This window comes from Nicotiana sylvestris, chromosome 9, assembly GCF_000393655.2.
Source record: "Nicotiana sylvestris chromosome 9, ASM39365v2, whole genome shotgun sequence".
Taxonomy (NCBI): Eukaryota; Viridiplantae; Streptophyta; class Magnoliopsida; order Solanales; family Solanaceae; genus Nicotiana; species Nicotiana sylvestris.
The window spans coordinates 165493764-165515282 of record NC_091065.1 but is presented as its reverse complement, the minus strand read 5'-3'; positions in this window follow the sequence as shown (position 1 = coordinate 165515282).

Here is a 21519-nt window from a genome sequence, read left to right as displayed (position 1 = left end):
AAACCCAAGGTTCGAACCAAAACCCGATTATCCATTCACCCATGAACCCAAATATATAATTTGTTTTGAAATCGGACCTCAAATCAAGGTCCAAATCCCCTAAATTTGAAAATCCTAAGTTCTACCCAAAACACCTAATTTCCCCCATGAAAACCCTTGATTTTATGTTGAAATCATGTAAAAAGAGGGATTAGATTGAATGAAATGAATTAGAAAAAACTTACTAATGATTTGGAAGAGTAGTTACCTTTGAAAAATCGCCCAAAGCTGTTTTAGGTTTGAGAGAGTTTGAAAAATGAGAAATTTTCGTCTAAGTTATTATTTAGCAAGTTGCAGATGTCGCAATTGCGACCAGTGTTCGCAATTGCGAACCCTTAAGGAACCTACTGACTTCGCAAATGCGAAGACTTTGTCGCATTTGCGACCCTGAAGGAATCCGGCCACCTTCGCATTTGCGAGGGATCCTTCGCATTTGCGATATCGCATTTGCAATAAATGTGTCGCATTTGCGACTCCTGACACATACAGAAGACTTCGCATTTGCGAAGTATACCTCGCAAATGCCAGGTAATGCTGGCCCTGGGTTCTTCGCATTTGCGACAAAATCCTTACATTTGCGAACCCTGCTTGCATCACAATTGCGATGCTTGATCTAGCAAATGCGAGATCAAAGGCCTGCCACACACCTGCAACACACCAGCAATTCTCCTAAGTCCAATTACACTCTGTGGCCTATCCAAAACTCACCCGAGTCCTCGAGTCTCCAAACCAAACATACACGCAAGTCCAAAAACATCATACGGACTTGTTCGTGCGATCAAATCATCAAAATAACATCAATAACTATGAATTTAGCCTCAGAAACAAAGAAAAATCACATGAACTCTTAAGTTCCATTTTTAACAACCGATGGTCCGATTCATGTCATATCAAGTCCGTTTCTTACCAAATTTTACATGCTCAACTTAAATGTCATATAAGACATGTACCAGGCTCCGGAACCAAAATACGGGTCTGATACCATCAAATTCAAACACATTCAAATTCCTAAAAACTCTTATAATTTCAGTTAAACAATTTCTTTCAAAAATTTATTTCAGGGGCTTGGGACCTCAAAATTCAATTTCGGGCATACGCCCAAGTCCCATATTCTCCTACGGACCCTCCAGGACCGTCAAATCATGGGTTCGGGTCCGTTGACCTAAAATATTGACTGAAGTCAACTTAAATTCAATTTAAGAGCAAAATTTATCATTTTTCACAGATTTTCACATAATGGATTTCTGGATAGATGCCCGGACTGTGCACGCAAATCGAGGTGAGACCAAAATGAGATTTTTAAGGCCTCGGAACACAGAATCAACTTGTAAGATAAGTGATGACCTTTTGGGTCATCACATTCTCCACCTCTAAAATAACCTTTCGTCCTCGAACAAACATAGAAAAGAAGTACCTGAGGCAGAGAAAAGATGGGGATATCGGCTCCGCATATCAGACTCGGACCCCCAGGTCACTGCCTCAACAGGCTAACCTCTCCACTGAACATGAATAGAAGGGAAACTCTTTCATCTCAACTGACGAACCTGCCATACTAGAATAGCTACTAGCTCCTCCTCATAGGACAAGTCCTTGTCCAACTAGATAGTGCTGAAGTCTAACAGGTGGGATGGATCTCATTGATACTTCCGAAGCATGGACACATGAAACACTGGATGCATGGCTGATAAACTCGGCGTCAACGCAAGTCTGTAAGCCACCTTTTCCACTTGATCAAGAATCTCAGACGAGCCAATGAATCTAGGGCTAAGCTTGCCCCTCTTCCCAAATCTCATCACACCCTTCATAGGCGACACCCGAAGCAACACCCGCTCGCCGACCATGTATGCCACATCACGAACCTTACGGTCGGCATAACTATTTTGCCTAGGCTAAGCTGTATGAAGCCTATCCTGAATGATCCTGGCCTTGTCCAAGGCCTCCTATACTAGATCCGTACCCAACAACTGAGCCTTTCCCTGCTCAAACCATCCAAATGGCGACTGACACCGCCTACCATATAAAGCCTCATAAGGAGCCATCTGGATGCTCGACTGGTAACGGTTGTTGTAGGCAAACTCCGCTAAAGGAAAAAACTAATCCCATGAGCCTCCAAAGTCAATAACACAAGCTCAGAGCATATCCTCCAAAATCTAAATAGTGCGCTCGGACTGCCCGTCCGTCTGAGGAAGAAAAGATATGCTCAACTCAACTAGTGTGCCTAACTCATGCTGAACTGCTCTCCAAAAATGTGAGGTAAACTGCGTACCTCGGTCCAAAATGATAGACACGGGCACACCATGAAGACAAACAATCTCTCGGATATAGATCTCAACTATCATCTCGGAAGAATAGGAGTCTGCCACAGGAATGAAATGTGCTAACTTGGTCAGCCTATCAACAATAACCCGCACTGCATTACACTTCCTCTGAGTTCGTAGGAGTCCAACAACGAAGTCCATAGTGATACGCTCCTACTTCCACTCAGGAATCTCAATCTTCTGGAACAAACCACCAGTCTCTGATGCTCGTATTTTACCTGCTGATAATTCAAACACCGAGCCACATATGCAACAATATCCTTCTTCATCCTCCTCCACTAATAATGATGTCGCACATCCTGATACATCTTAGCGATGCCCGGATGAATAGAATTCCGGGAAGTATGGGCCTCCTCTAGAATCAACTTTCGAAGCCCATCCACATTAGGTGCACAAACTCGACCCTGCAGCCTCACGACTCCATCATCTCCAACTGTGACCTACTTGGCACCTCCGTGCTGCATCCATGTCCCTAAGGACACACAAATGACGGTCATCATAATGTCAATCTCAGATACGCTCCAATTAAGAAGAATAAGCGACTATGCAAGCTAACACACGGGTGGGATCAGAAACATCCAACCTCATGAACTGATTGGCCAAAGACTGAACATCCAAAACAAGCGGTCTCTTACCGACTGGAATATATGCAAGTCTGCCCATACTGGCTAACTTCCTACTCAAATCATCGGCTACTACATTGGCCTTCCCCAGATGATATAAGATGGTGATATCATAGTCTTTCAATAGCTCCAACCACCTTCTATGCCTTAAATTTAGCTCCTCCTGCTTGAACAAATACTGTAGACTCTTAAGATCCGTGAACACATCACATGACACGCCATACAGATAATGTCTCCAAAACTTCAACGCGTGAACAATGGATGCTAACTCCAAATTATGAACTACATAATTCTTCTCATGAATCTTCAACTGTCGTGAAGCATAAGCAATGACCTTGACATCCTGCATCAATACCGCACCAAGTCCAATACGAGATGCATCACAATAGACTATATATGGCCCTGAACCTGTGGGCAAAACCAACAACGGCGCCATAGTCAAAGCTATCTTGAGCTTCTGAAAGATGGCCTCGCACTCGTCCGACCGCCTGAACTGGGCACCCTTCTGGGTCCACCTAGTCATCGGGGCTGCAATGGATGAAACCCCTCTACAAACCGACAGTAATAGCCTGCCTAACCCAAGAAACTCCGAATCTCTGTAGCTTATGCGGGTCTAGGCTAATTCTTGACTGCCTCTATCTTCTTTGGATCCACCTGAGTACCCTATGCTGATACCACGTGACCCAACAATGCAACTGAACTCAACCAAAACTCACACTTCAAAAGCTTGGCATACAACTGACTATCTCTCAAAGTATGACGAACCACTCTCGAATGATGCTCATGCTCCTCCCCACTGCGGGAATAGATCAAAATATCATCAATTAAGACTATCACGAACGAATCTAAGTAAGGCTTGAATACTCGATTCATTAAGTCCACAAAAGTTGTTGGGGCATTTGTCAACCAAAATGACATCACCAAGAACTCATAATGCCCGTACCGAGTGCAGAAAGTTGTCTTAAGGACATCGGATGCCCTAATCCTCAACTGATGGTAGCTAGAACACAAGTAAATCTTCAAAAATACCTTGGCACCCTGAAGCTGATCAAACAAATCATTAATCCTCAGCAATGGATACTTATTCTTGATTGTAACCCTGTTCAACTGCCGGTAATCTATACATATCCTCATCGATCCGTCCTTCTTCTTAATATAAAAAACTGGCGCACCCCAAGGCAAGACACTAGGTCTAATGAAGCCTTTATCAAGCAAGTCTTGCAACTACCCCTTCAATTCTTTCAACTCAGGCGGGGCCATACGATACGGCAGAATAGAAATGGGCTGAGTGCCCGGAGCAAATCAATGCCGAAATCAATATCCCTGTCGGGTGGCATACCCGGCAGGTCTGAAAGAAATACCTCAGAAAGCTCAAGAACAACAGGCACATAATCCATAAAAGGAACCTCAGCACTAGAATCACGGACATATGCCAAATAAGCCAAATACCCCATCTCGACCATACGTCGAGCCTTCATATATGAGATAACCCTACGGGCATAATGACTAGGAGTCCCTCTCCACTCTAAACGAGGTAAACCCGGCAAGGCTAAAGTCATAGTCTTGGCATGACATGCCAAAATAGCATGGTAATGTGATAACCAGTCCATCCCTAATATGACATCAAAATCAACCATGTCCAAAAGTAATAAGTCTACTCGGGTCTCAAAACCCCCAATCACCACTCTACAAGAACGATGGACATGATCTACCACAATTGAATCACCCACCAGTGTAGATACATATATAGGAGAACTCAAAGAATCAGCAGGCATGATCCAATACGATGCAAAATAAGAGGACACATAGGAGTATGTAGACCCTTGATCAGATAGAACTGAAGTGTCTCAACTACAAACCAGAACAGTACTTGTGATAACTGCATCGGAAGCCTCAGCCTCAAGCCTGGTTGGAAGAGCATAACATCGGGGTTGGGCCCTACCACTCTAAACTACATCTCTGGGATGGCCTCCTACTGGCTGACCTCTAGCTTTAATACCTCTACCTTTATCTCTAGCACCTCTACCTCCACTTCTAGATGGCTGGGCGGGCGGTGGAACACTTGATGCCTGAACCATGGCACCGGAACCCTGATGTTGAGTGTTTCTCGGTGCTCGAGGGAAAAATCTAGCAATATGACTCGTATCGCCACATGTATAGCAAGCCCTCGGCGGCTGAGAAACTAGTTAAATCATATACAACGGAAAATAAAAGCAGAAACTAGTAGTTAAAGATGGGAAGAGGAAACATGTTGCGGGGGAACAACAAGTAACAACAGAAAAACAACAGACAAATGTAAAGAACACTATAATTCAATTATCAACAAGAATCGGAAATCAAAGACAAGTGCACGACATCACCCTTCGTGCTTTTACTCTCGTCCTCACCATAAGAATTGATATAATCTGCACGGCATCACCCTTCGTGCTTTTTCTCTCGTCCTCACCACAAAAATCAATATAATCGGAACGACATCACCCTTTGTGCTTGACCTCATAATATTGGCATGGCATCACCCTTCATGCATTAACACTCTCAAAAATCATACATGGCATCACCGTCCGTGCTTTACAATCTTCCTCACCCAAGAAACAATCACAAAGCAATTTGGGCAAGGGAATCAATAATATTTCAATAAAATTCCGGCAAGGTAACAATAGCATAACAACAATATCCCGCAAGGGAAACAATATCATGAATAATAACATCCCGGCAAGGGAGACAATATTATAAACCTTTTCTCTTTTCCACAATCTCTTCACAACTCATTTCTCAACTTGAGCCAATGCTTTACAATGATCAATTACCAACAATACTTCCACAAGTCTCTTTGAACAATATAAATCATCATATAAAATATGAACAATACGAAACAAAGTCACATTAGTCATAGTATAAGACTCATGGGCATGCTTGACACCAACGTATAGATACTTGTCACCATGCCTATACGTCGTACTCAACAATTAATGCATAACAAATTTTACACGACTCCTAATCTCTCAAGCTAAGGTTAGACCAAACACTTACCTCGATGCCACAAACACAATTCAAGCCTCAACTACCGCTTTACCTTTTGTTTACACCACCAATTCGCTTGTATCTAGCCACAATGTACTTAATAATATTAATAAAGGTAAATGAATCAATTCTAATGCTTGAAAATAGGATTTTTTCCAATGATTTCCCCAAAAAGTCAAAAATCGACCCAAGGCCCACATGGTCAAAGACTAAGGTTCGAACCAAAACCCGATTACCCATTCACCCACGAACCCAAATATATAATTTATTTTGAAATCGGACCTCATATTGAGGTCCAAGTCCCCAAAAATTGAAAATCCTAAGTTCCACCCAAAACACCCAATTTCCCACATGAAAATCCTTGATTTTAAGTTGAAATCATGTAAAAAGATAGATTAGATTGAATGAAATGAGTTAGAAATGAATTACTAATGATTTGGAAGAGTAGTTGACTTTGAAAAATCGCCCAAAGATGTTTTAGGTTTGAGAGAGTTTGAAAAATGAGAAATTTTCGGCTAAGTTATGATTTAGCAGGTTGTAGATGTCGCAATTGCGACCACGGTTCACAATTGCGAACCCTTAAGGAACCTACTGACTTCACAAATGCGAAGACTATGTCGCATTTGTGACCATGAAGGAATCCAGCCACCTTCGCATTTGCGATAAACGTGTCGCATTTGCGACTCCTGACACATATAGAAGACTTCGCTTTTGCGAAGTATACCTCGCAAATGCGAGGTAATGCTGGCCTTGGGTTCTTCACATTTGCGACAAAATCCTCGCATTTGAGAAACCCTGCTTGCATCGCAGTTGCGATGCCTGATCTCGCAAATGTGAGATCAGAGGCCTGCTACACACCTGCAACTCACCAGCAGTTCTCCTAAGTCCAATTTCACTCCGTGGCCTATTCAAAACTCACCCGAGCCTTCGGGGCTCCAAACCAAATATGCACGCAAGTCCAAAAACATCAAAATAATATCAATAACTATGAATTTAGCCTCAAAATCAAAAAAAATCTCATGAACTCTTAAGTTCCATTTTTAACAACCGATGGTCTGATTCACGTCATATCAAGTCCGTTTCTTACCAAATTTTACAGGCTCAACTTAAATGCCATATAAGAGCTGTACCGGGCTCTGAAACCATAATACAGACCCGATACCATCAAATTCAAACACATTCAAATTCCTAAAAACTCTTATAATTTCAGTAAAGCAATTTCTTTCAAAAATTTATTTCTCGGGCTTGGGACCTCGAAATTCTATTTCGGGCATACGCCCAAGTCCCATATTTTCCTATGGACCCTCCAGGACCATCAAATCATGGGTCTGGGTCCGTTTACCTAAAATGTTGACTGAAGTCAACTTAAATTCATTTAAAGAGTAAAATTTATCATTTTCACAGATTTTTACATAATGGATTTCTGGATACACGCTCGGACTGTGCACACAAATCGAGGTGAGACAAAAGGAGGTTTTTAAGGCCTCGGAACACAAAATTTACTTGTAACAAAATGTCTTCCACATACAAACATATAATCACACAATTTGATCTTACCATCTTGGAATAAACACAAGTATCAGATGCGTTAACAACAAATCCATTATCTACTAGAGTGCTATTAAACTTTTCATACCGTTGCTTTGGTACTTATTTAAGACCATATAGAGATTTTTTCAATTTGAATATTTTATTTTCTTGTCCTTGGATCACAAAACCCTCAAGTTGAGTCATATAGATCTCTTCCTCTAAATCACCATTTAGAAAAGCCGTCTTAACATCCATTTGATGTATCACTAAATTATGGATAGCGACTAAGGCAACAAGATTTCTAATAGTTGCTATTTTAGTCCCGGGAGAATAAGTATCAAACTAGTCAGTTCCTTTCTTTTGGTTATAACCCCTAATAACAAGTCTAGCCTTATATTTTAAAATTGTACCATCATGTCTTAATTTCTTCTTAAATATCTACTTGCTACTTATGGTTTTACAACCTTTAGGCAAATCAGACAAGTCCCAAGTGTGACTAGAAACTATAAAGTTTAATTCACTTTTAATGGCCTATTTTCAAACATTAGCATATGTTGACCTCATTGCTTCATCATAAGTCTTAGGGACTTTTTTCATTAAATAGGTAGACACTAATTCATAATTCAAAAGATCAAGTACAATATTTTCAGTTAAGAAAGTAGTGATAAAGTCAGAATGCAAGATAGCTTCAATTCTATATCTCTTAATCCTTCTAAGTTCATTTTCATGATCATTAGTAGTAATATTAGAAGAAGGCACAATATGAGAATTAATCGACATAAAAGTATTATTAGGCACATCAGTAGGAAAATTATCTTTTAATAGAAAAATATGCTCAAAAAATTCTACATCTCTAGATCATAAATAGAATAATCATTCAAAGATAGAAATCTATATGCAACACTATTTTGAGCATAACCAATAAAAATAACATAAAATGTCTTGGATCCTACAGTTACTTGCTTAAAATCAGGTAGATCAACCTTAGCCAAACAACCCTACATTTTTAAAAATTTCAAATTAGGGGCAAATCCTTTCTATAACTCATAAGGAGTTTTATCTAACTTTTTATGACGGACTCTATTAAGAACATAACCTGCAGATAAGACAGCTTCCCCCCCTCCCCCCTCCCCCCTCCCCCCTCCCCCTCCCCCCACATCTTGTCAAATAAACCTAAACTAAAAAGCATAGAATTCATCATTTCTTTAAGAGTTCGATTTTTTCATTCAGCTACACCATTTTGTTGGGAAGTATAGGGAGAACTAACCTCATGCAGGATACCATTTTTCTCACAAAAAGCTTCTAGAGTAGTAGTACTATATTTATCACCCCTATCAGACCTAAGTCTCTTGATTTTCCTGTCTAACTAATTTTCTACTTCTACTTTGTATTTTAAAAGCATGCTTTCATCCTCATCCTTAGACTTAAGAAGATATACCTTAGTGTATTTCGAAAAGTCATTTACAAAAGTGATGTAGTATTTGTTTCCACCCTTACTAACAATATTCTTGAAATCAGCTTAGTCTGCATGCACTAGTTCAAGCAATTATGTCTTTCTACTAGTTATATTTTTAAAAGGCTTTTTTACATATTTTGCTTCTATACAAAATGTGGTCTTGTGCGTACCCATTTGGAATTTTAGTCTATCATGTAATTTTCAAACTTGGCTTAGACTTATACGCTTATTAACATATCTAATTGATATCCATTATATCATGAATACTCATTTGCACACAAAATAAAATAATTAGCCTACCTTGGCACCACGAAATCTTAAATTACTTAGCAAATTTTTTTGGGCTTTACATTCTCCCCCGTTTAGGATCATTCGTCCTCAAATTATAATTGGAGTCAATCTGCAAATACTTAGTATAACTTATATCTTTTCTCACATATATTTAACTCCCAAATTTTGACTATCTCCCAAATATTTCAAAAATTTTGGCAGAGTTTCACTTGTAACTGGGCCTATCCACCTATTAGAGAATCCCAGAAACACATCCTATCAACATATAAATAATCCAAAGATGCAACATAATATAAAATGATGTCAACTGTGGCCACATAAGCAATGCATTTCTAAAAAAGAAAGACTATTATCATCAACTAACCATGTGATACAACTTCATAGAACTACTTCATTGCTATTCAAACAAACGGGGGTACTTCCTTTTCATTTCTTCCTCAGCTTCCCAAGTGGCTTCCTCAATTTGCTGGTTTTGCCATAACACTTTCACGGAGGCAACTTCTTTATTTATTAACTTTCGGACTTGCCTATCAAATATGGCAATTGTAATTTCTTTGTACGGTAATTCTTCATTACCCTCAATAGTCTCAACTGACACAATAGTGGACAGGTTTCCCACTACCTTCTTTAACATAGACACACGGAATATTGGGTGTACCAATGACATCTCGTATGGTAACTCGAGCTTGTATGCCACCTGACCGATCCTTTGAATGATTATATATGGCCCCAGATACCTCGGACTTAATTTCCCTTTCTTTCCAAACCGCATAACACCTTTCATGGGGGAAACTTTTAGGAATACCTAATTTTTGAACTCTAAATATCTACGACGAACGTCTGAATAAGACTTTTGGAGACTCTGAGTAGTTTTTTTTAATCGCTCCTTAATGACCTTAACCTTCTTCATAGCCTGATGCACAAGGTCTGGCCCTATAAATTCAGCTTCTCCAACCTCGAACCACCGAATGGGAGATCTACATCTCCCACCATATCATGATTCAAATGGTTCTATTTGAATACTAGTATGAAAGATGTTGTTATAAACAAAATCTATGAGGGGTAAATGATCATCCCAACTACCTTTGAAATCAAGTACACAAGCACGCAACATATCCTCAAGCGTCTGAATGGTCCGCTCTGCCTTCCCATCAGTTAGTGGATGAAGGTTGTACTAAGATTTACTTGAGTACCCAAACCTTGCTGAAATTTCTTCCAAAAGTTTGTCGTGAATTGAGCCCCTTGATCTGAAATGATTGAAACTAGAGTGCCATGCAACCTGACTATTTCTTTGATATACAACTGAGCATATTGTTCTGCTGTGTCGGTAGATTTAACTATCAAAAAGTGCACTGATTTCGTGAGTCGATCCACGATTACCCAAATTGAGTTGAACTTGCACGTAGTGCGAGGTAATTCTACCACAAAATCCATATTGATCATTTCCCATTTCCACATTAGATTTTCTATGCTTTGTAACAATCCTTTAGGCCTTTAATGTTCAGCATTCACTTGCTGACAGTTCGGACATTTTGCCACAAAGTCCGCCACATCCCTTTTCATGTTATTCCACCAATAAACTTCTTTGAGATCATGATACATTTTTGTAGAATCTGGGTGTACGGAATACCTATAAGTGTGAGTTTTTGCCAAACTCCTTTCCAGAAGACTATCAATATTTGGAACTCATAGGAGCACTTGGCACCGTAGGGTACCATTACTAATGCTAAAATAAAATGATGTGGTCCTGGTTTTATGAATTCCCTCCTTCAGCTGTACCAACAATGGATCGTTGTATTGTTTCTCTTTCACTTCTTCCACAAGTGATGATTCAACACTGTTTTGCATAATTTCCCCACCTTCACTAGAGTTTTCAAGACAAACTCCCAAAGTAGCCAACTAGTGAACCTCCCTGGCTAACGGCCTTCGACATACCTCCAAGTGAGCTAAACTATCCATAGATTTCCAGCTAAGAGTATCTGCCATGATGTTGGGCTTTTCCCGGATGATATTGAATATCGAGGTCGTGGTCTTTGAGTAACTCAAACCATCTTCTCTACCTCAGATTCAACTCTTTTTATGTGAAAATGTATTTAAAGCTCTTATGGTCCGTAAATACATCTATGTGGACCCCATACAAATAATATCGCCAAATATTTAGTGCAAACGCCACTGCCGCAAGCTCTAAGTCATGTGCTGCATAGTTCTTTCCATGATTCTTGAGTTGCCTAGAGGCATAAACTTTCACCGTAACACATTGCATCATTATTGGAACATCTTTATCATATTTCTCTTACATAAGACCTCCCACAAATTGAGTTCTATAATAATTTCCCTGATACGGTTACAATCTTTTGTGAATACTTGCAACTTGCTCTTCCAAATTCTCAACAAAGACATTACTGGATGAGTATTCTTATAGGACCTTTTATTTCAATGAAATAATATCTTTTAGCCTTCACACACACATTCACATCATCAATATGCACGACATTGTATCAAATGTAATGTAACATTATGCTCAGACCTTTCCTAGACAACCTTTTTCCTCCTTACGTGACTTATAGAATTTAATAAACCACTTTACTTCCCTTGTGAATATTCTCACGATCCCTCTTTATGGTTAAACACTGCCCAAAAACACATATCAGCACCCTTTATATGTATACAATTTAGGAAGAGTCACTGGCCCGAGAAGGGTCTTCTCTGAAACTTAAGATCCTCCTCAATTCTTCAACAACGACTTTTGGTTTTACTCTTAAGTGTAAGACTTAGTCCACCTGATTCTATCCTCGATGAGTAACTCACCTCATTCCCCATATTATAGCTACCAATAGAGTTCCCTGATATTGCAGTTTAAGAGTTACCATGTTAAACATGTATGGTCTATAACAAGTGTTCATCCTCTTTCAATCTATTTTGAACCTTTCATTTACCCATTGGGTAGATTGTGTTGTCTTTCCCTTTCTTTTTTTTTGCCCTTTGTCCTGGACAATATGCTGGTACCATCTTTTCTTTCTAATTGGAACATTCAGTCCCATTCTATTTTGCTCATAGTGCATAATTGATAGCCTTATTGTGCCACGCACTTGTCTACCTCCCGTGAAGTTGTAATATCATTATGGTTGGTTTAGTTGGTTATCATACCACAAATTCACCACCCGTAGTCTCACTTTCCATTGTATGTAGACATGAACTATCTCTAGATCCTTTAATTAATATTCGGTGTCACCCAAGTTAGTTGCATTATGGTTAGTCCTGTATAACTTTTATTAACACTTATGCTCTAAGCGAGTCCACCATTCTGATACAAGATATTTTATGATACCCATGATCATTCAATTTATAGGTTTTCTCCCCACTTCTTCTCACCTCATTCTTCCTAGCTAGTGAATAGCCATGCACTCTTCCACATGTTACGTGGTCTTTTCCCTTAGTTATTTTATCCCGCTCACCTCTTAACTCTTGTTAGGATATCCATGGGAAAGTGTGTTCATCCGCATATCACTTAACACTTCTTTGCTTGTAATCAAGCCCAAATACCCTCTTGGGTTATTATAGCATCACATTTATTTCTCCCACTCATTCCGCCTTTCTTAACGTCTGGAAACTTTGGTTAAATCACAGATCTATGATTAACCCATTCTAAAATCTCGCAACCTTCCACATTTTACCTATAGTACTTTGTTAGGTTCCATTGTTCCTGACCCTCTAACAAGTATAAAATCCTTTTACAAATATACTCTTAGTTTCTAGGATCGTTGACCCTATCATTCATATTGCCTTGTATGAAAATTTTATCTTCCTTAACCTTCCACCTTTTTGGGGGTACTAGTGGTCTACCATTAGCATATCCTTTCAGATAATCACGTTATACATTATCACTTTTCTAGACTATGCATGTCTTCAACATAATATTCAAATATCATAGCTACATGGTCTTACTATTGTTTCATTGTATTTAATTGGCCTTACTATGGCCCTTCCTCCCCCACTTAGGGCGAATGTCCCATTTTTCGACATAAGTCCTGAATTTAGCAACTTCATGGACATATGTCTCGTTTCTCTATCCCTCACATATATGTTCGACTATTAGGGAGATTGAAGTCACAATGGTATTAACCTCATAAGTTCTCTACTCTTATTCAGCCACACGGGCTTGGGATTTCAATTCCTCATGTCAATATCCGTTAGGAGTGTAATATCACTTCGTACACTTCTGGATTTTTCTAAAGTTCCTAGTACAGGGGTCTTCTCATTGTGGGATCAATTGACTCTCCTTTCATAACTTCTTGTCTCCTAGGAGAGACTTGCACTCTCATAATTAATCACCTGGTCATTTCTCCCATATATTGCGTGCTTATATAACCAATTTTCTTTCACACCTTAGGATCATTTACATACTTCTCACACTACCCACATGTGCTATTCAAGCTTAGATATCACTAATCAATCCAATGTTTCTTTGGAGGTGGTAATCATTTTAACACTTTTCTCGAATAAAGTATGCTTCTAGTACTATGTACATATCTCATATATTCGTACCATTCATTCAACACGATACATGTTCCATCCCCTTAATATTCAGGCCATTGTCCATTTTTCATGTCATATGACAACATTACTTGGAATAGACGAAAGATCATTTAAACTTACCTTGAACCTTAAAGCACGTGTTAGAAGACAATCTTATTGTCAAGCTTTATTGCACGATCTGGAGTGTTGAAGAAGGGTAACATTCCTAAATGTCCATGTAGCCTCCAACTTATAGATGTGGTCGACAACACACCGATAAGAAGGACTCTACTAGACACGGCTCTAAGACATCCTAGGACACTTTAAAACCTTAGGCTCGAATACCAAGTTTGTCACGCCCCAAAACCGAGGAGCACGGCCGGCGCTCAACCAAGTAAACCTGACTGAGCAAGCCTGTTAGATTTCATTCTACCCAAAGTCATCCTTGAATAAAGAGGAGATATACTACATTATTCAAACTCTGAAAATATTTATTAACAACTTTCATTTTGGTTCCATTAGCAGTTTCAACCATAATAACCAAAATTTTACAAGTCTATAGTTTCTTTAAAAACACTTGATTTCCAAATACCAACATTTCTACATAAATCCCCAACATCAAACACCACCCACAATCTGTCTGCGGAGCCTTTAAATAAAATGAAGATTAATATGAAAATGCCGGCAACAAGGCTCCGTCTATACCTCAAAATACAACGTACATGACAAACGAATGATACAGGAACCCGAAATGAAATAGGGCTCACCAAATCAGCTGAAGAGATGATGCGGCACTAGCTGCGATCAACACTGTCTACTATAGAAACACCTACATCCATTTAAAGACATAGCGCCTCCGGCAAAAAGGACGTTAGTACCTTCGAATAGCACTAGTATGTATAACTAAACATCATCTAGTTAGAAAGAACTTTTATACCAAACATAAGGAAATCACAAGTATAACTCAAAAGCTTCAAACGATCACAACATTATCAAGGTAAAAGAATCATACAATTTTCACATTTTGTTTCCATAGCCTTTAGTTTGGGGCATTTCATATTGTTCATCATTGTTCACAATAGAACCACTATTTTGAGCGGAGTCCGATCTCGACCGGATCGGCTAGGTTGCCTCACTTAAGATATACACTTCAATCACAATCTCATTTTCCCTTTTTATCCGGGATTCAATATCAATACAATACCACCATGTGTGCAGCATGACGTCCGATCTCGGCCCAATCGGCTAGGCCGCCTTACCAAGGCATTTCCCTTTTCCATCAATCATCTCAATTCAATCTTTGTTTCACATATGTCATTTTATAGGCACTTGGGGGCCCATCTATCGCGTCATATATTTGGCACTAGGGCACATTTCACATCATTCCCAATTTCAATGTTAGATTTGTCATTTAGGACATTAGGTGCACACAAGAGCAATTTAAATTGTGATCATAGATAAGACTTCACATAGATGGCACATTATATGCAGCTTCAATCTCAATTTAAGGTCTAAGCATTTCAATACATAATTAATATCTTTGTTTACCCCTTTCAAGTTATCAAGATAGCACGTTGATCATGTTTAGACACATCTTTCACGCATATAAGGTTACAACACCAATTCATATAAAATAACAATCGATGCAACAATTCAACTTTAATCTTACCATATTCACACAAACATCGATAAAGCTCGATTTCTAAAAGCGGGGTTTTAGCCATACATACCTGAAATTTGCCCCTTAATGATACTACAATGATTCAATACACTTAAGCAACTTCAATCTACAATACAACATTCAATAGGGCCAATATTAGTAATAAATTCAATAACTTATGCCATTTAGGCATATTATCAAACGCCTTGTAGGTATAGATATTTACACCTTATAACTGTAGTATTGGTTTATCCAACTATCACCATTAACCAACAATTTATTCCACCATCATTCCTAATCAATTTATAACTTCCAACAACATATGTATGACCATCCATTCACACCCAACCAACAAATCTTATCAAATAATCACCTTTCAATCTCTACCATAATTATGTATTGTATTGGGAACTTATGGCTTCCAATCACCACACCAAGAGTTCAAATACTTAATTCATACTCATATTCCCATAATATAATCATATATGTAAGTCTAAGGGTGTAGGATTTACCTTTTGGAAGAAATCTTGCAAACCCTCCTTTGAGTTCTTGAAGGAATTTCTTGACTATCTATGTGTTTCATGAGTAGATTTCATCAATACTAGTGTAGGAATGATGGAATTTTACACCAAGTTAATGGATATTACTTACCTTGAAGATGATAAGGGTTGTAGGTCTTGAGAGAGTGGAGGAAGACCCTAAGAGTCTTCCAAAAGAAATGGGAGAAAATAAATCCCGAAATTGTGTTTATAAGCCCAGATTTCGGATGCTGCCTTGGATGCTTCGCATCCCCGCTTCACTCCTCTCAGGAGCTCGGATGTTGACCCGGATGCTTTGGCAACACTTCACTGCCAGCTCCTCTTTTTGGATGCTGCCTCGGATGCTTCGCATCCGCACAGTCCTCCGTCAGCCTTTGGTAATTTGGTCATAACTTCTTGTAGAAAAGTTCAAATGACGAACGGTTTGAAGCATTAGAAACTAGAGTCAAAGACCTTTCATTTTACAAGATATAAATCATCTAAAACCTTATATATTTGTAGATATTTTCGTCCAAAGTGTGGTCTTGTGCATAATCATTTGAAATTTTAGTCTATCATGTAATTTTCCAACTTGGCTTAGACTTATACGCTTATTAACATATCCAATTGATATCTATTATATCATGAATCCTAATTTGCACATAAAATAAAATAGTTATCCTACCTTGGCACCACGAAATCTTAAATTACTTAGCAATATTTTCTGGGGCTTTACAACCTCATAACTACATTGACGACTCACGTGCCAAGTAGAGTCATTCTCACATAGAAGGCAAGTGAACAAGGAGGTACGTCTATACTCAGCAATATCAATAAATCCTCTTATCTGATAAGGGTGATTAGCTATGTGTATGCCTGTACAAGTGTCCTAATATAGTTCGTAACAGCTAGTAAGTATAAGAAAAAGAACAAACAACACGTAGAATGTTTAAAGAATTCTAACGATCCGGCTGGTCATTTCATGAGTTACTGAACCGTTTCCCCTATTTCTGCTTCTTCTTGTCTTGTTCAGTTGTATTATGTGATCTCGGGTTGGTTAGTTTGGGTACAGAGAGGTTTTGAAAAGGAATGAGACACTTAGTCTCTTTTGAGTAAGCTTAGGTTGGAAAAGTCAATTGGATGTTGACTTACATGAAAAAGGGCTCGAATATGAATTCTGGTGTTGTGTATAGCTTCAGGAGGTGATTTAAGACTTAGGAGCGTGATCAGAATGTGTTTTGGAGGTTCGAAGTAGATTTTGGCTTGAATTGGCGAAATTAGAATTTTGGCATTTTCCGGTTGATAAGGGAGATTTGATAGGGGTCGGAATGAAATTTTGGAAGTTGGAGTAGGTCTGTTGTGTCATTTGTGAAGTGTTTACCAAAATTAAAGTCATTCGGACAAGGTTTGATAGACCTTTTGAACGAAAGCGGAATTTGGAAGTTTTTGGAATTCTTAGGCTTAAATTCGATGATGGTTTGATGTTCTGATTTTTTTTTGAGTGTTCTGAGGGTTAGAACAAGTTGAATAATGATATGGGATATGTTGGCATGTTTGGTTGAGGTCCTGAGGGCCTCTGGTGGTTAATCGGATCAAATCCTTGTTTTGAAAGTTGCAGATTTTCTGCTGTTTCTGTTGCAGACTTTTAGCCTTCGTGTTCACGAAAGGGCTCTCGCGTTAAGGGATGAGTAGTGAGGCTGGAAATTTGGCCTTCGCGTTCACGATGTTGGTCCCACATTCGTGAAGGGATAGGGTCAGTGTGCATCATGAAAGCAATGAGGTTCCCGCGTTCGCGTAGGGCAAATTGGAGCAGCTGGGGTCCTGGTCATTTGTGCTTCGCGTTCGCATTAAGGAGGTCGTGTTCGCAATGGTCTGGGAAGCGGAAGCTTCGCGCTCGTGAGATGGAGGTCACGTTCGTGTAAGAGGAATTTTGGTTAATGTGTTTTTGTGCTTTGCGAACGCGAGGCTTTGACCGTGTTCGCGAAGAAGGATAGGTCACCTGGGCAGAATCTTTAAATAGCCATTGTTCGCGATTTTGGGTCTAACTTCCACCATTTTGGAGCAATTTTGGAGCTTTTTGAGAAGAATTTAAGAGGGAATCAAAGGGAAACACTTGGAGGTAAGATTCATGGACTTAATACACAATCCTAATGTGATTTTTACCTAATTAATCATGAAATTTGTGGAATCTAAAGCCTAAAATTGGGGAGTTAGGGCTTGGAATTTAAGACTTTGATTTGAGAATTTGAGGGGTTGTTTGTGGTCGGATTTTGAAGTATTTGATATGTATGAGCTCGTGAGAGTGTAAGGATTCTAGTTTTGTGATGTTTATCGGAATCCGAGACATGGGTCTGGGGGTCAAGTTTTACCAATTTCGAGATTTTTTATGTAAATTGGTTATTTTCGAGTGGGCTTTGTTCCCTTAGCATATTTTGATGGTATAAATCTATTTTTTGTTAGATTTGGAGAATTAGGAGGCCGAGTCGAGAGGAAAAGGCATCGGGGGCTAGGGTTTGGACTGAATATAGGTAAGTAATGAATGTAAATGATGTCCTGAGTGTATGAAGCCCCGAATTTCACATCGTTGTGCTACTTTGAGGTGACGCATGCGCTAGATGACGAGTGTGGGGTCGTGAACCGTTGGGGATTATGACTTAGTCCATCCCGTATGACTGTTAAGTTGCGTATTTGATTGAAAACTATTTGATATCATTGTATTTTAGAAAATATTATCATGTTTGGGGCTGAATGCCATATTTGGGCCCCGTACCAACTATTTTGCACCCTTATGGGATTTTTACTACTATTCCTCACTATTTTGACTTCATATTTGTAGTCAGTCATGTTGTATTCTACTGTTTTCATAACTCAGCCATATTTACTCCGTTATGATATTTTAAATGATATTTTGGAGTGAACATCATATTTTACTATTACCCAAGTGGCTTGAGAGATTTCTGACTAAGTGAGGCCGAGGGCCTGTGTTGTGAGGATATTATATGATCGGGCTGCGCCCCGCAACAATGTTGTACCGATTCATTAGTATGAGGCCGAGGGCCTGATCTGTTATGCCACGAGGTGCTTTGTTATGAGGCCGAGGTCCAGTTTGATTATGCCACAAGATGGCTTGTTATAGCGCTTAGGCTGTAGGAGCCCCTTCGGAGTCTACACACCCCCAGTTAGTGTGGGTACGCAGTGTGAGATGTGATATTGCCCGAGGGGTTGTTGTTGTTTCATGTTATTGCCCAAGGGGCTGATACGAGTGATTGTGAGGTAGCCCGAGGGGCTGGTGCTGTTGATATTTTGCCCAAGGGGCGATTGTGGTACTTGTTTTGCCCGTGGGGCTATTTTACATTTCTATCCTTTTCTCATTGTTTTCATCACTCGTTTGAAACTATTGAAAGATGTTTTAAAGAGATTTTTCTGAACTGAGATGTTTTCACATGTTTTACTATTTTACTGCATTGTTCTAGACTTATACTGTTTTATTGTAGCGTTATGTGTGGTTTACGTGTTTTCTTACTGCTCAACTGCCTTTACTTTTATTACTTACTAAGTTGGCATACTCACATTACTCCCATCACGCTGTGTGTAGATCCAGGAGTCTCGGGTCATGCTAGTGAGTGCTGATTTGTCTTCCAGTAAGCTTTCGGAGTTGACTAGGTAGTTGTTTGGCATCCGCAGCCCAGTGTTTCTCCTTCCTATCTATATTCCGCTTTGTATTAGCTTGTTTCAGACTATGTTGTCTTTTCACATTTCTAGACGAGTTGTAGTTGCTGATGACTGATAACACCCCGATGTTGGGCTGTGTTTTGTGTTCGTATCGTTCTATTCTACCTTACATTTTGGGATTTTTAGCTTATTAATGACTTATTATAATTGTTTGGCTGGTTTGGGGTTTATGTCGGCTGGCCTAGTTTCACGATAGGCATCATCACGACCGGGTACATTTTAGGGTCGTGTCAAGAATGTAAGCATAAAAGACCAACAACTCAGAACACAGATACAACAACAGGGGATATCCCAGGATACCGTCTTGTAGTCCCAAACGTAAATGTGCAGGGGGATCTCCCGTAATACCCTTCCGTAGTCCCAAAGTAAATATGCAGTATAGGGGGATCTCCCGGAATACCGCTTCGTAGTTCCAAAGTAAATATGCAGGAGGGTTTCCTAGAATACCATTCTGTATTCCCAAAGTAAATATGCAGCGCAACCAACAGAGATAATAGTTACAGCATAGCAGAAACCTCGTGCATCACCACAACGAGTACAACAGCAACAATGACAAGAATACAAAGTACGACAAGTAAACTACTAAAGAACTTTAAATCACAAAGAAATGGTAGAATTCACAAGGAATAACCACAGTAAAGAATGCTAGACGTAAGGGGAATATCTCATAAAGGTAGGAACTAATATACCACAATGATTGCACAATAAGAAAAAATTCTAACATGAGTCAAATAGTTCCAAATAAGGTCAGGTCAACTAAACATGGGATTTCTAGACTTCTTTTAAGGTTGGGCAATTACGAAGAATATTCAACAATTCAATTATAGATTGATAGCGAAAAGGTAATCATAACCTCAATTAAGACTAAACAATTATAAGAGGATATGATGATAATTTCAAATAAAGATAAGCAGTTATGAAGGGATAACATGACAATAGAAGAGGTAAAATCTTCAGTTAAGTCAAATAAGAGTCAAATAGGCAATAAGAGTGAATCTTAAAGCAATTAATTGTAATTTAAGCATGTAGATGTGAAACTAGTAAATAGAAACTCAGTCATATCAAGAACAACTTCATACATAGTGAGTATGAGGACCTAAGAACCCTAAAAGGCCAACTATCCACAAATAAGTCCGAGCATGCACTCATCACCTCGCGTACACATATTACTATCAACATACAAGACTCAAATCCTAAGGGGAAATCCCACACAAGGTTAGGCAAGATACTTACCTCAAAGACGACAAACCAATACTCTAAAAATGAACTTCTCGGGTGAAAAGACCTTCGGACGGCTCAAATCTAACCAAGGTAACTTCAAAGCACAAATAAAACTCATAAGAAACTATTCAAGATCATAAAGTCTTATTCTTTAACAAAATCCAAAAATAGTCCAAACGTTGACCCCTGGAACCGCACCTTGGAACCTGATAAATTTTACAAAACACTAAATACCCATTCCGATACGAGTGTCACCATACAAAAATTATCAAATTCTGATACCATTTGGTCCCTCAAATCATGATTTTTCATTTTTAGAATTTTTCTTCAAAAACCAAAATTTTCCTCAACCCAAAACACAAATTAAATTATAAAAATAAAGATAAAATCATGGAATATATTAAATACTAGGTGTAGGACACTTACAAGTCAAAATATAATAAAATTGGCCTAACCCTCGATTTGAAGATCTTATATTCTGCCCAGGACCTTATCATCGCGAACGCAGAAGATGAATCGTGTTCGCGAAGAAGAAAAATGAAGCTGCCAAGAAAAGCCCATCGCGAACGGGAGTGAAGCGATGCAAACGTGAAGA